The sequence below is a fragment of the Alexandromys fortis genome, unplaced genomic scaffold (genome assembly GCF_014885135.2).
Source record: "Alexandromys fortis isolate MF-2015 unplaced genomic scaffold, M_Fortis_MF-2015_v1.1 scaffold_149, whole genome shotgun sequence".
Lineage (NCBI taxonomy): Eukaryota > Metazoa > Chordata > Mammalia > Rodentia > Cricetidae > Alexandromys > Alexandromys fortis.
In genome coordinates, this window is record NW_026068025.1 from 1,563,911 (window position 1) to 1,579,034 (window position 15,124).

The following is a 15,124-nucleotide window of genomic DNA, read 5'->3' on the forward strand; positions in this document are numbered from 1 at the left end:
AAACTAGCACAGTGGGTGTGGATTAAAGGAAAGCTTTGTTTAAAGGTGGAAACTGAGTAGTCGCCTAAGATGAACACCACATCCAAACCTGGGTTTTGTTAGCAGATGGACAACACAGAGTAAGTACCAGGCCTCTGAAGCAGAATGAGATCGGTCCTGCAATCCTAGCAAATGTGAAGTAGAATCCCAAGTTTAGATTGCATTTCCCCGGCAATTTGTGATGTTGAACATCTGTTCGTGTAAACGCAGTTACCAGCCATTTGTGCATCTTCTTTGGAGAGGCGTCTATTAAAGTTCTTTGCCCATTTCTTTTAATTGTGTAGTTTGGTGTTTTTCTGTGGATCAGTTTTGGAGTTTCTTTACATATTCTAAATAGTAATTCATTATCAGATATATTGCTTCCAAATATTGCCTCCAATTTTGAAGGCTGTCTTTTCATTCTTTTGAAAATGTTCTTTAACACATAAAAGGTTTTGTTTTTGTTTTTTGAGACAGGATCTCACTGTATAGGTTGGCCTAGAACTTGGGATCCCCTTACCCTTACCCTTACCTCTGAGTGCTAGGATTATAATTGTACACCACAACCCATAATCAAAAAATTTTTCATTTTGATGAAGTCACATTTATTTACTTTTTTTTCTTTTGTTGCTTGAATTCTTGGTGTCATACCCAAGAAATTCTTGTTAAATCAATTTGATTTTTCTCCTGTGTTCTTCTAAGACTTACAATTTATACTCTTTTTTGGGTGGAGGGTATTTGGTTTTATGTTTTTGTTTTTATTTTTACTTTATTTTTTTATAAAAATTTTTTTTTTTTAAAGACAGGGCCTCACTGTGTAGCTCTGGCTGTCTTGGAACTAGCTCTGTTGACCAGGCTGGCCTCAAACTCAGAGACTGCCTACCTCTGTCTCCCGAGTGCTGGGATTAAAGGTGTGCGCCACCACCGTCCGGCTCAATTTATATATTCTTTTGTTTAGAAATTTGATCTATCTGGAGTTAATTTCTGTATATGGTATAAGATAAAGGCCAACTTATTATTATGTGTGTATCCATTTTTTCCCCAGTACCATTAAAAAACATGATTCTTTCCCCCACTAAATGATTTTGGTACCTTTGCTGAAAATATATTGACCATATTATGAGAGGAATTGTTTCTGGGCTTTACTTAGCCATTTGTCTAGGCTATTTTGTACCTATGCTATTTTGATTATCTTAGTTTTTTAGTAATTTTGGAATCACAAAATGTACATCTTCTAACTTGGTTCTTTTCCAGGTTGTTTTGGCTATTTGTTGGTTCCTTTGGAGTTCGTGGGAATTTTAGGTTAGATTTTTTCTTTCTACTTTTACAGAAAATGTGAGTGGCATTTAATAGAGATTTCACCACCTTTATAGACCTTTTTGGGCAGCATGAATACTCTGTAGAGCCCTGGATATACTGGAACTTGCTCTGTAGACCAAACTGGCCTTGAACTCAGAGATCTGCTGGCCTCTGCCTCCTGAGTACTGGGATTAAAGGCATGTGCCATCACCACCAGACTCATTAATATCTTTATATTGTCTTCCCCTCTGTTTAATAAAAATTATCTGTCCGTTTATTTTTGTCTTTAATATCTTTCAACAGTGTATGTCTATGTATGTGTAGTCTGGACATTCTGAGACAGTCTTGATATGCTGCCCAGGCGTATCCAGGCAACTCCATAAAGAGCTCTTAGCAGGAAGAAGTCCCTAAACTTGGCTTGGTTCTCCTTAGAGTAAAGGAGCAACAACAGCACAATTTTTTTTTTTATGAATCTAAATAGTTAAACCCCTAAAGCAGTGGCTCTAAACCTGTGGGTCGCAAGCCCTTTAGGGGAGACAGATGACCCTTACACCCTTACACAGGAGTCACATATCAGATATCCTGCATATCAGATATTTATATTACAATTCATAGCAGTAGCAAAACAACAATTATGAAGTAGCAATGAAAATAATTTTATGGTTGGGGTCACCACAACAGAAGAACTGGGTTAAAGGGCTGCAGCACCGCTCTGGAGAATTTAGGACCGCTAGTAAAAGCAGCTGTACCTCTTGGCCCTTGGGAGTGGACAAGAGGTGGGAGAGGTGGCACGGTGCTATTGGGAGTCCCCACAGCAGCCTCTTTCCCTCAAAGCTACTGATCTCAAATCTTCAGGGAACACACACTAATCCCTTTAAGTAGAAAAACAGAAGAGAAGGAAAATTATTTCTTACCAAGCATACAACCTTCATTTTGGTTCAAGCAATTCTCCCATAGCCTCTTGAGTATTTGTGCACATAACCATGCCTGGCTTCTTGCAGCAATATTTTGTAGTTCACAGCATACAAATCCCCACACCCCCACAAAGTCTCATTTTGGGGTCAACACTCCTACAACAGGATGGAGGGCAGGCACAGAGGAGCAGCCAGAAATGCAGAGGCTTGCAGGTCAGCTGGTCTGGAGTAGTCAGCATGACAGAAACACGGGAGACTGCCTCAACAAAATGGAAGAAGAAAACCAGCTCCTGAAATGGTCCTCTGACCTCTACATGCACCGTGTGGCACACACTCCCATGTTCACACACACAGAGTGTACGTACACACACACATTTCAAAAACTCTATTTATATAAAAATAGCCCCCAAGGATATTGAAGCAGCTGTCAGAGGGAGGGAAAATGTTTGGCAGTGTATTTTCCTTTAATATATGTGACAGAGGGCTGGTGACATGGCTCACTAAGTAAAGGTGCTTGCTACCAAGCTTGAAGATCTAATTGATCGCTGGGACCCACATGGTAGACAGAACAGACTCCTACAAGCTATCCTCTGCTACCAAACAGAAATAAACCAACATAATAAAAATAAAATTTAAAATATGTGACAGAATAAAATCCAATTTACTAGCTTCGACAGTTCAAAAAATGTCAGTATTGTCTTGAGATGTAAAAGTTCACTGCTGAGGTGTTTTCCAATGACAAGTCAAGCACTGCTTGGTTAAAAGCCTGCTTGTAGAGTCATCTAATTGTAAAGAACTGCCACTGCTGGGAAAATTCTGCTCTCTCCCAAGAAAAGAAATGTGAAGGCTAGGCTGAGGCTCTTCACAATTCACCTTCCTCCAGCTGTCAACCTCCACAGCAATTTTACTCTCCCTGCCATCCTTGGGCTCTCTGGCAGAGATGACAGAAAAGGTCCTGTGTCCCATGGGTGCTATGGACCACTCTGATGTCCCCTCAGAAGCTCATTGATGCCATGATCACAGAAAGACCCTTGGAGAAGAACAGATTTCATCTTTCATGTATTGATGGCTACCATGGCAGGGGTCCTGAACCTTCCAGTATCTGTGAACCTACTGTTTATTTCTTTCCTTCCCACTTGGATGGTTTCTGTTTTTTTTTTTTTTTTTTTTTTTTTGGTCCTTACCTATCCTGGCCAGCATTTCCAATTCTTGAATAGAAATAGAAAGAATGAGCATCTTTTGCCTCCAGACTTCAATAAACACAACCACACCATAAGAGCCCACAAATCAGGCTCAGCTGGACTCCACTCCACAGAAAAGCAGAGTGTCTGCTGGAGGTGAAAGCAGCAACGACATGAGGATCCAGGCTCACCTTTGACCTAGGCTCCTTGCTCCAGCCTCATCACTACAGAGCCTCCACCTCCCTAGAGCCTTCTGATAGGCCACAGCACCTCGAGGGACAGCCATGGAGCTTTCCAGGCAATTCTGTGTTGTGAGAAGTTCTACCTTTCTTACTGGCTCATGAGTACATTCTCCGCCCCTACCTAGACTTGAAGTTAAGTGGAAGGAGGGTTTCTTTGTGTCTTTAAGTGGCTGACATTGCTGCACATGTTGGCACACACCTATAGTACCAGCATTGGGAGGCTGAGGCAAGAGGATCACAAGTTCAAGATCAGCTTAGGCTACATAGAGAGCCTGTCCACAATTCCAACCCCCCCCCCCCCGCTTCTCCCACATAAAAAAAGAGGCTAGTCTTAAACTACCAGGACCCTTGAAAGTGAAGTGTTCACTGCAACTTCTGCAGAGGCCCCAGGTGGCGGGTCCTGAGTGGCCAGCAGGCACTAGGTGGTGCAGGGCAGAAGAAATGCACTTGTTTGTGCATCACAGTGTCAGCCTTGGACAGCAGTGAACTCAGACGCTGCAGTCTTGGTCCTTCCCATGACAGGGATACCCCAGGGTAGTCAGTCACGAGATCTTTCCTGCATCTGTAAAATGCAGTAACAACAGATTTCTTTCACAGGGTTGCCCGAAGGGAAACTAAATACTATAGAGAAAACACCTGTCAGACCCCCCACCCCCAGAACCCCTCCTCCACAGGCATACCATGGGCCTGTTATTATGGTTACTTTTCTCAAAGCATCAGTCCCTGGATACCTCCTTCAGCACTCAAGTGTCACCACTGCCACCTACAGGTAAACAGTTCACCAGATTCAAGTACCTCGAAGCTCCCAAATAAATGTCTTTAGCCCTTTCATATTTCAGGTTTTCTGAGCAGGAAGGGCTCATGATGCAAAACATATAAAGAGCACCCTTAGCAAGAAGATGCCTCAAAACTTGGCTTGTTTCATCTTTAGGGTGAAGGAGCAACCACAGCACAATATTGAAAATGAATCTAAATAATTAAAGCCCTAAAGCATTTAGAACCTGCTAGTAAAAAGAGCTGTATCACAAACCTTGGAAGTGGGCAGGAGGTAGGAGGGGAGGAGCAGTGTTGCTGCTAGTTCCCACAGATGGACCGCCCCCGCCTCCCCCCATCCCTGTCCCAGGAAGCCTCTGGCCCTCAAAGCTACTGATCTAAATCTTCAAGGAACGGCACACTCATCCCTTCACACAGAGACAGGAGAGAGGATGAAAACTGCTGCTTATCAAGCACACACTTCAGTCTGGGACACTGGGATGTCACCTGGTACATGACCCATGCTGAACAACTGTGTGACCACTGGGCTCATCCTCAGCTCTTTCATCAGCTGTTCCACATCCATTAGGTGTTTACACTTCCTTCCAGTCAGGTTTGCAACCTCTAACAAGTGAAGAAAAGGAAACCTAAGAAGTCACCAGTCCCATGGTGCACAGCAGGAGGCAGGAGCTTCCAGTAACCACAGGATCCACATCCTTCTGGAGGACCTGGCCTTGTAATGCAACCTGTCCCCAAACAAAGAACAGCAGGGGCAAAAAAAGCAGAACTGCCTGGACCCTTGGCCTGCAGCAGCCTTCCTAATTCTGCAGGTGAGGGCTCAAGATCACATATAAGGGGGCTGGAGAGATGGCTCAGTGGTTAAGAGCATTGCCTGCTCTTCCAAAGGTCCTGAATTCAATTCTCGGCAACCACATGGTGGCTCACAACCATCTGGTGCCCTCTTCTGGCTTGCAGACATATACACAGACAGAATATTGTATACATAATAAATAAAATATTTTTAAAAAATCACATATAAGAAGTGCAGAGGGCATGCTGGACTGCCCTATCCTTTCTTCTTTAGTAATAAATAACCTTTCTACTTTGAAGAAATATCTAACTTATTAAAAAGTTGTACCAACAGCCCTGAATTCCCATCTCAGTTTCCTCCCACGTTGGCATGTTATATAACCACTGTGCATCTGTCAGAACCCCCAAGGGAACACAGTGTAGTACTATTAGCTAAACTCCAGACACTACCCAGATATCTTCAGCCTTTGCTCTGTGTCCTTTCTGTGCTGCATCCAACCCAGAATACAATACTCCAGTCAGTTTTCACCCTTTTAACACTGTTCTGTGTTCTTTAAAGCCTGACAAACCCACAAACTCACCAACTTGCTTTCCTGCCTGGAGAGTTCCATCCCGCAGGCTGCTGTGTGAGAGCCAGGATTCCACAGGGCCTCATTAGGGCATCACATCCACCCCTACCCCAAACAAAGAGGCCCTTCAGGCCAGCCCAACAACAGAGAAAATAGGAGCTTGTTAGCCACACAGGCCCAAGGCTGCTGACCCAAGTTCCTTTTTAACTGGAATTCCCTTAAGGAGAATCCACAGATTTAAAATGCATGTGGGGTATGTTCTCCAGGTGCAGTCACTAGTCTGATGTATTCCCTTCTTTGTACTTAATGGAATATGTTATGTGTGGAGTAAATGAGAACAGAAGGGAGCTGGGGAGGGCTGGGATGGAAACAGGCTGTGGCCACCACCACTGCCACCAGCTACCACCAGGAGAAGGGGCCGCTGGAAGAAGGTTGATGGTTTGTCCCAGCCAAATAGGCTGCTCTCTCCCGTTGACTGAGAAATAAAAGTCCTCTGGGACCCTGCACTTTTCTTACAGTTTAACAACAATGAGCTCTGGCTTTGTGTGGGAATAGGAGACATCCCAGACATCTTTTCTGCTTCTCTTTCCTCTGCAGGCTGCTTGGATACCAATTTTTTCTTCAGAGTGTCTCTCAGGCCTAGATACCTCACCTGCGTGCCTCCAGTGGGCACAGCTCTTTAAGGGAGGACACCAGATATCCTAATCACAGTCTCGGTTCAGGGGAGTCAGGAGTACTATTACTTGGGGAAGGAAAATATGAAAGGCCACCTCGGTACTTCTGATTTACATCAAAAACGTGAGCTGAAGGGCTAGTGCAGAGCCCAGAGGTAGAATGCTTGCCTGACATACAGACGGCCTAGGTCACAACAAACCAAACCAACACAAGCACCACACAACAAACCAACAAAATATATGAAACCAAGAGGCCTCTTCCTGCCAGACACTGCTAGGCTGTGATGGGACTAGCAAGATGGAGCCTTTGCCCTCAGGGAGTTTAGCAGACCACAGACCTGCAAGCAGAGAGCTGGGATATGAGGGACACGTGTCAGCATGGGGTGTGCACAAGAGTAAACTAGCAATACAAAAGATGAGGGATGATCAGCAGTGACAACAGAGGGAGAGGAGGTGCACATAAAGGTGGAAGAGCAGGAATTTAGAGGACGGGTAGTGGGGAGCAGAGCTGTCAGGGACTTTTTTCACTTTCTGCACTCTGGGGTTTTCAAAAGGAGAGCCTGTGACAAACCACTCTGGGAACAGCTTGGTGGCTGCACCATACAGACTGTAAGTAGGAAGTGTTACTGCAGTGAGGGTTAGAGCGGGGACCCCACAGCCCTATCAAGCCAGGCTCATCTAGCGATCCTCGATAGGTCAATTATAGAGATAAATAATAGTGAAAAGCGGAGAAGGGAGAGTTATTCAGTGTGGGCGCATTGGGAAGAGGGACCAATAAAGAGGTCCAGCTGCACAGTCCTACCGTGAGTTTGGGCTTAAACAGAGCAGAAGGCATATCCAGCTAAGCAGTCCTTATCAAGGGTGATCTGGCCATTGTGTCTTGACTTCTTTTCTGCAAAGTGGTCTGACAAGTTATCAGAAATGTGCCCAGTTCTTCCTCTAGCTGCAAAAGCAAGCCTTTTCTTTCTTCAGCTTGCTATTCCTGATAGCCAAAGGGAGAGGTACAAATGTCTCTTGAGAATACTTCTGGTCCTTTCAGGACAAGTACAGAAGCAGGGACAGGTCACTGTGACTGCTTAGCGAAGTAAGGGGCCAGGACAGCACACTGGTAGAGGGCATGCTTTCTAATCTGATAGACTCAGACGCCATTGGGCTCACTGTGACGCAGGGCACACTTCACATGCTCGCCAAATCAGTTTAGTCATTGAAAGGTGGGAACAATAGGAACACCTCCTCAGGGCACACTAAGCAAACTAGTGACACAAACATGAAACTGTATAGTAGGATGCAATAAAAATGAACCACAATTTTTGGTTGTGAGCCTAGCCTTTAATGACTGAGCCATCTCTCTAGCCCATGAACCACAATTTGTGTGTGTGCATGTGTGTGTGTGTGTGTGTGTGTGTGTGTGTGTGGCAATCAACACAAGCCCGTCAAGCATACTACCACTGAGCCTTAGTCCCAAATATTCCATCATATGGAGATATATCAGTTTTTTAACTATTACAGATGTTTTGAACACAGACTGATGTGTGTGTGTGTGCACGTGTATGCACACATGCTTCAGTGGGGATTAGCACTGAGTCAAAGCACTGAGTGTCTTAGATAAGCACCCTGCAACTGAGCTAAATACTCAGCTCCTATGAACCACATTTTATGTGTATGTAGGGACTGGATGTGAAGAAAAATGGAATTCAAGAGAAAAAGGCCTTGATGTCTTCAAGGCTTTCTGTGAAGCCCCCAAGGAAAAGAACAGAGTAGTGCCCTGACTCCCACCTAGAGAGTGGGCAGAGAAGCCTTAACTCTGCTGGTCAGGGACCAACCAAAACTATGAGACAGCCAGGGGCCACAAACATTGCCATGAACAAAACTGAAAAGGAAAGTTTACTTTCTGCCTCATAAAGCCATTATGAAATTCCAAGCCAGGGGGAAGCCTTCCAGAAGTTCCCAGGGGCTAATGCCTGCTGTGCTTCTACAAAGAGCTGCTCTTCAGAACTGGTGCCACTGTCACCACATCAGCAACACTCCAAGGTACCTGTGCCATCAGCCAGAGAAGAAACAGATACTACCTCAAATGTTATTCATCTACAGAGGAAAATAAGTCAGCAACAAAAAAATCCAAGTCAAAACAGTGAAATTAAACTCTTATATTGAAAATAGCACGTATCTTCAACAGAACACTGCCCACGTCTGGGAAGGTCACAATGAACCATATTATGCTTTGTTAATGTGACATGAATTTCACAACTCTGAAAAACAATCTGGGCAACAGGTACCAAGGGTATGCCAGAAAAGGGGGTGGGTTTTGTTTTTAAATAAATTAATACATAAAAATATTTGAGGCCATAAAAGGCTCTTATTGTTAGACTTAATAATCTCTTTAAGACTCAAAATAAAAATAAATACACTAAAGAAAAAAGGCCAAGCATAGTTCTACAATCCTACTCTTAATGATGCACCCGAGGGAAATGAAGGCATTTTCTACACACAAACTAGCTCATCAGTGTTCATGGTGGCTGTGCTGGCTAATTTTATGTCAACTTGATATAGACTAGAGTCATCTGAGAGAAAGGAACTCCAAAGGATGCCTTCATGAGATCAGGCTGTAAGGAAAGCCTGTAGGACATTTTCTTAATTAGTGATTGATGGGGGAGGACCCAGTCCATTGTGGGTGATGCCATCCCTTGGCAGGTGATCCTGGGTTCTATAAGAAAGCAGGCTGAGGAAGCCATGGGGGACAAGTAAGCAGCACACCTCCATGGCTTCTGCATCAGCTCCTGCCTCCAGGTTTTCGACTTGTTTGAGTTCCTGCCCTAATATCCTTTGATGATGAACTGTAATGTGGAGGCATAAGCGAAATAAATCATTTCCTCCCCATCTTGCTTTTGGTCATGGTGTTTCATCACAGCAATAACAACTCTAAGACAGTAGTGGTATCTGTCACAGCTGCCACAAAGTATAAACCCAGATGTCCACTGCATGGGCAGAACAGAAACAAATATGGTACATCTATACAAAATAACCTCATTAAGCACTAAAAAGACATAGAAGCCAGGTGTGGTGGTGCACACCTGTAATCCGAGCACTCAGAAGGTTAGCTCAGGAAGACCACAAGCTACAGACCATCCTGAGCTACATAGTGAGACCCTGCCCCCAAAAGACCCCATTGTGATTTGTGCTATACCATGGCTGATCCCTGAAGACATTTTGCTAAGTAAAATGAACCAGTCACAAAAGGACGAATACTGTGTGGGTGCAATTATAAGGAGTGGCTAGGGTTGACAGTTGAACAGCAGGCCAGAAGAATGCTGGTTACCAGGAACTCAGGAGAAAATGGAGGAGACTGTAAGTTCAGAAGGATGAGTTATGAAGACGTATGGTGGCGGCGGTTACACAAGGATATAAACGGTACATACACTTAAAAATGCTAAATGGAGTTGAGAGATGGCTCAGCAGTTAAGATCACTTTCGCTCTTGCAGAGGACTCAGATTCAGCTCTCAGCCCTCACATAGGATGGCTCACAGCCCCCTGTAACTCCAGTTCTAGGAGACTCTAATTCCAGTTCCTTTTCTGCCCTCCATGAGCACTTTATCCTGAGTGCTGGGATTAAAGGCATGTTGTCATTACACCTGTCTTCAGTTTTAAATTTGTATCTACAGAGGCAGAAAGCAAGTCACGAATTGCCTGGGATTGTGAAAGTTGGGGAAAGTGGGGAGTGGGTGCTAACGGCCATCAATGATGGAAATGTTCTCAATGACTGTAGTAATAATTGCACTCACTGAACCCTATACTTAGTGAATAAGAATTATATCTTAGCTCAGCATGGTGGCCCACACCTTTAATCTCTGTACTCTAGAGACAGAGGCAGATCTCTAAATTCAAGGCCAACCTGGTCTATAGAGTGAGTTCCAGGACAGTCAGGGTTACACAGAGAAACCCTGTCTCGAAAAACAAAACAAATAAAAAAGAATAAGAAATAAAGTGGCAAAACTTATATGGAAAGGAAAAGCTGGTACTGGGGCGGGGCAAGCAGGACATATACATTTGGTAGTGATCATACCTAGGGCCTCCTGTGAAAAAAAAAACAATCATTTAATTTTTCCATCAAAAATAGCAAGGCCGATGAAAGCCGAAAAAACTAATTCATTTATCTTGAGTGAGGTAACCCAGACCCAGAAAGACAATTATCACATGTACTCACTCATAAGTAGTTTTTAAACATAAAGCAAAAGCAATAACAACAAAAAAAAAAACAGCCTACGAATCACAATCCCAGAGAACCTAGACAACAATGACAACCCTAAGAGAAACATACATAGATCTAATCTACATGGGAAGTAGAAAAAGACAAGATCTCCTGAGTAATATGGGAGCATGGGGACCATGGAGAGGGTTGAAGGGGAGGGGAGGGGAGGGAGAGGTAGGAAGAGGAGTAGAGAAAAATGTAGAGCTCAATAAAATTTAAAAAAATAATTCATAACTATTTAGAATGGTTATAGCAAAACCTTCTTATATTTGTGATGCTTCAAGAAGTTGAACAGTTTTATTTATTTTTATGTATTGCAAATAAAGTTCTCGAAAGAAAGAAAAGAAAATGAAGCAGCAAGTCCCTGGGCTGTCCTGAGCACAAGCAAACTTGTTATTGAATGTATTGATTCTCTTAAGGATAAAGCTGCTGCCCACAGTTATCTCTCAAAGACACTTCATCCTAACCAGCCTCCCCCTAACACTTCTTGTCCCAGAGGAGGTCACTCAGGACGCTGTTAATCCAGGAGGCGCAAACTGAGAATCAGTCTGAGATGGCAAATACACAGGGTTCGAGTCATTTAGGAAGCTGTTCCTATCCATCACCACCGAAAAATCAGAAATACCAACACAGAACAAACAGGAGAGACTGTACTTAAATGCAACCACATTTAAATATTAAGAGACCCCCCGCAGCATGCATTTCCGTGTAATGTATACAGAGCTGGTAGACTAATCCCGTACAGGTGGTGTAACTTACTGAGGCCAGCTGACTTTAAACACTAGTTCTAACTGGGTCACCTTGAACAATGCGGAACAAAGCTTGCCAAGAGAAACAAGCAAACAGAATGACCAAATACAGTAGGGAGTAGACATTTTCCTAGCTTTCTGGAATTTTTACGGTAGAAAAAGAAATGTAATACCTATGTAGCTTTTCACAGTGCTGAAGATGGCAGCACGAGGCTGCTTGCTTTAATGGGGTGGGCTCAAGGGGAGAGGCCAGACACTGTTATACCCCCCCCCCCCACGCACACACATTGTCAGTTCAAGCTGGGATATGCAAAGGGTGGTACAGCCAAGTTTCCCACGGGAGTAAAGTGCAGTACCTCTCTCCTCCTCCTCCCCTCCATTCCTTTGGAGGCCAGGCCCTGCAGGCAGGCAGATCCTTTCTTCACTTAAAAAAAAAAAATCCAACCATTAACTGATAGGTCAAGCAAAACTTCCCTGGCAAACACCCTGGAACAAAAAGCAATTTGGCCTCATGAGAGCGACCAAAGAAACACTGGGAACCTGTCAGCTTTCATTTGGATGACTACGTATTTTCTATTAGGAATCAATTATGATAGACTGGAGATATAGCTTAGTGGGTGAAGCTTAGTGTGGATGAGGACCATAAAAAAAATGAAGCATTAGGACTAATTTATTTTTGGCGTGATAATAACATGAACTGATTATTTTGAGGCTCCATGACTAATATGTGGGGATCATTATATTTGTCATTTTCCTTTTGTGTATATTTGGAATTTTCCATAATGAAAAAAATATCAAGGAGAAAGCAAAAAGTCATTCATAACTTTAACCCAGCCACAGATTCCTAAGGAACAAAGGAAGAAAGGAAAGAGGGAGAGGAAAAGCCAACTGCAAGGATTTGTAATTGAAAAAAGCTCTGCTTTTCCCAACAAATGAGAGAACAGCTATGCAATGAGGGTGCATCAATAAGGCAGAAATGCTGTGCCGCTTTTAAAAATGATAAATACTTTGGCCTAGTTGCTAAGTGGAAATCAGCAGAGGAATGCTAAACAGAAAGGCAGCAGCATGAAATATTGTGTGCATACTAATAACAAGGTAAAAATGCATGCTGCCATAATGGAAAGGGTCAGAAGAGACTGCAGAAGCCACATCCTCCCTTTAACATCCAGCTCAGTGGCCTTTTACTAGTGAGGGCCACCCCCACAGGTCCACTAGCTGAATTAATTGTGCCCCTCTGGGATCCCGCTGACGGGCTTGCTTTCTCTCTACAGTTTACAGAATATCTTCGCATAGACCTGCCTTCCCTGATGACAGTGAGTAGTAGTAGTTAATGATGTCTGACCAGAATAGACCATAGGTAGCTACTGTCTCTGTCTCAGGACGCTGTTCCTGCAGAGCTACTCACACCCACAGGAACCACTCGGGAAAGGCATTCTTTGGTGGTAATCAGAGAACAATGCTTCCAATTCTGAGTCACAAAGCAGGCTGCAACTGTGGATTTGTGAAGGCAGTAAGAAGAAACAAAATCAAGCAGACTTCCTGTCAGACCCCAGCTGAGCCATGGAGGAAAAAAAAATCTCATTTTGCAAGCAAATAAGTCTCACTGCCTTGACTCCTAATACTTGTTCCTCAAGTACAATGGGGACCAGGCCTTTCCTCAGCTGACACAGTGGTGAAAAGAGGGGGCAAGAGGGAGCCAGGCCACTGGCCACTGACTATCTCTAGGCAGGGAGGATGCTAGACTGCACTGGAGCCTGAGGGGCTAATGTGGCCAACAGCCGAAGAGTCTGGGACCTTAGTCCCCTACTCTTAGCTACCCTATCCAAATATCTCTCCACCCCTTCTGCTTATGGATGCTTTGGGCAACAGGCTTGGGGAGAGGGCTGAGAGGGAACTTTAGGATGCCAGGAAGAAACTCATAAACAGTCATTTTTTCAGAGCAGTAGTGCTTAACTCTTCTTAAATAAGATGTCTGAGAATCTGGAAAGACTTTCCCAGAAAAGTTCTCTCATGCAATTCCATACATCTTCTCAACAGGTTCTTCACCCAAACCAAACCACTGTAGCTACTATAATGAATATTAAAAACAATAAGGAAAGACGGGCAGTGGTGGCGCATGCCTTTAATCCCAGAACTCAGGAGGCAGAGACAGGCAGATCTCTGTGAGTTCGAGGCCAGCCTGGTCTACAAGAGCTAGTTCCAGGACAGGCTCCAAAGTCACAAAGAAACCCTGTCTCGAAAAACAAAAAAACAAAAAACAAAACAAAACAAAACAAAAACAATAAGGAAGTCCACAAACAGCAAGACAGTAACCCAGCATGAGGTAAAGTTTTTACCTTGATGTGCAGCAGCTTGCTAGGGTAAGCTTGGTCTGTGCATTTGTGAAGACCTCCAGCACAGAGTCCTGTGCACCCCGGGAGGCAGGAGAGTGGGTCTCACTTAGAGGCTCTGAGATGAGCCCACACATCCTCAAGCCCTGTCAGACAAAACTGCTACCATTCTGCCCAACATGCAGTCATTCTGATGAGCTGCTTTCAATGCACCAATCTGTGGACATACAAGATTTATTTAGCTTATTTGCCTAATAAGCCCCCTCCCCAGATTGGCTGAGGTGGTGCTAGGGAACCACCAGATGAAAGACACACAAAAGAGATCAAAGGGGGAGTCCAGGTATATAGTGACATGACCTCAAACTTGGCAGGGGGAAGAAAACCATAGGATCACCCCCTCCTGCCAACATATACTCATCATACCCTTTACAACAATACTCAAAGCTCAACTGACTCTATCACTGGTACAACACAACACACCTTTCTCAATATTTTCTTGCAAGGAGCTCCTCAACGTGCAGGAAAATATTCTGAAGCAGGCGCTGCTGCGTCACTGCTCTGTTCCCACCCTGCCTCTCTCTGTGATGGTACACGGGTGTATCTTACTGCCACAGAAGAGATTAGGGTTGCTTTTAATAATCATTTATTTCTAATGCAAATAAATAAAAAGGACTTTAAGCCATGTGAAACAAAAGAAGAAACTTCTTCTCAAGAACCATCGTGTGAGCCAGGAGGTGGTGGAGCACGCCTTTAATCCCAGCGTTCGGGAGGCAGAGGCAGGCGGATCTCTGTGAGTTCGAGGCACCATCGAACAGGACAGTTACTACAATTGGTTTAAATTAGGCTTCCCAGGTTCCTGGTAGCCTAATGGGAAAGACAGTGAGTTTCACAACCCTTACTTTCTAATTAATGGTAGACTAAAAGCATCCCATTAATACTCAGGAAGTTCCTTTTCCTAACACTGCAATTTCCTGTCACCGTTCACATACATACAAATAATTTTATCTTTTGAAGTAAGATGTGTAGCCCAAGGTAGTGTGCAACTAAAGATCCTCTTCCCTCCGCCTCCTGAGGGCTGGAATAATCACAGTTATTCTGTTTTGTTTTTGAGACAGGGTTTCACTATGTAACTCTGGCTGCCCTGGAACTCACTATGTAGACCAGGTTAGCCTCAAACTCATAGAGATCTACCTGCCTCTGCCTCCCAAGTGCTGAGATCAGAAGTGTGCACAACCATGCCTGGCTTTCAGTTATTTGTCTACTAAGGAACAATAAGTGAACAGCACAATATATAAAAGGTTCGTCTTGGCCAGGCAGTCTCTGCCTTTCACAATCTAT

General features: G+C 44.0%; 1 protein-coding gene across 9 annotated transcripts in view; it reads right to left on the reverse strand.

Moving 5' to 3' along the window:
• Positions 1-15,124, reverse strand: part of Tom1l2 (target of myb1 like 2 membrane trafficking protein) — a 125,124-nt gene that overhangs the window by 61,781 nt on the left and 48,219 nt on the right. The window contains exon 1 of one of the 9 annotated variants that reach the window (XM_050163555.1): positions 13,793-13,897. The exons of the other annotated variants lie outside the window; for them this stretch is intronic. The gene's annotated coding sequence lies outside the window, so the exon portion shown is untranslated. Of the gene's footprint in view, positions 1-13,792; positions 13,898-15,124 lie in introns of those variants that run through there. 9 annotated transcript variants of the gene reach the window in all.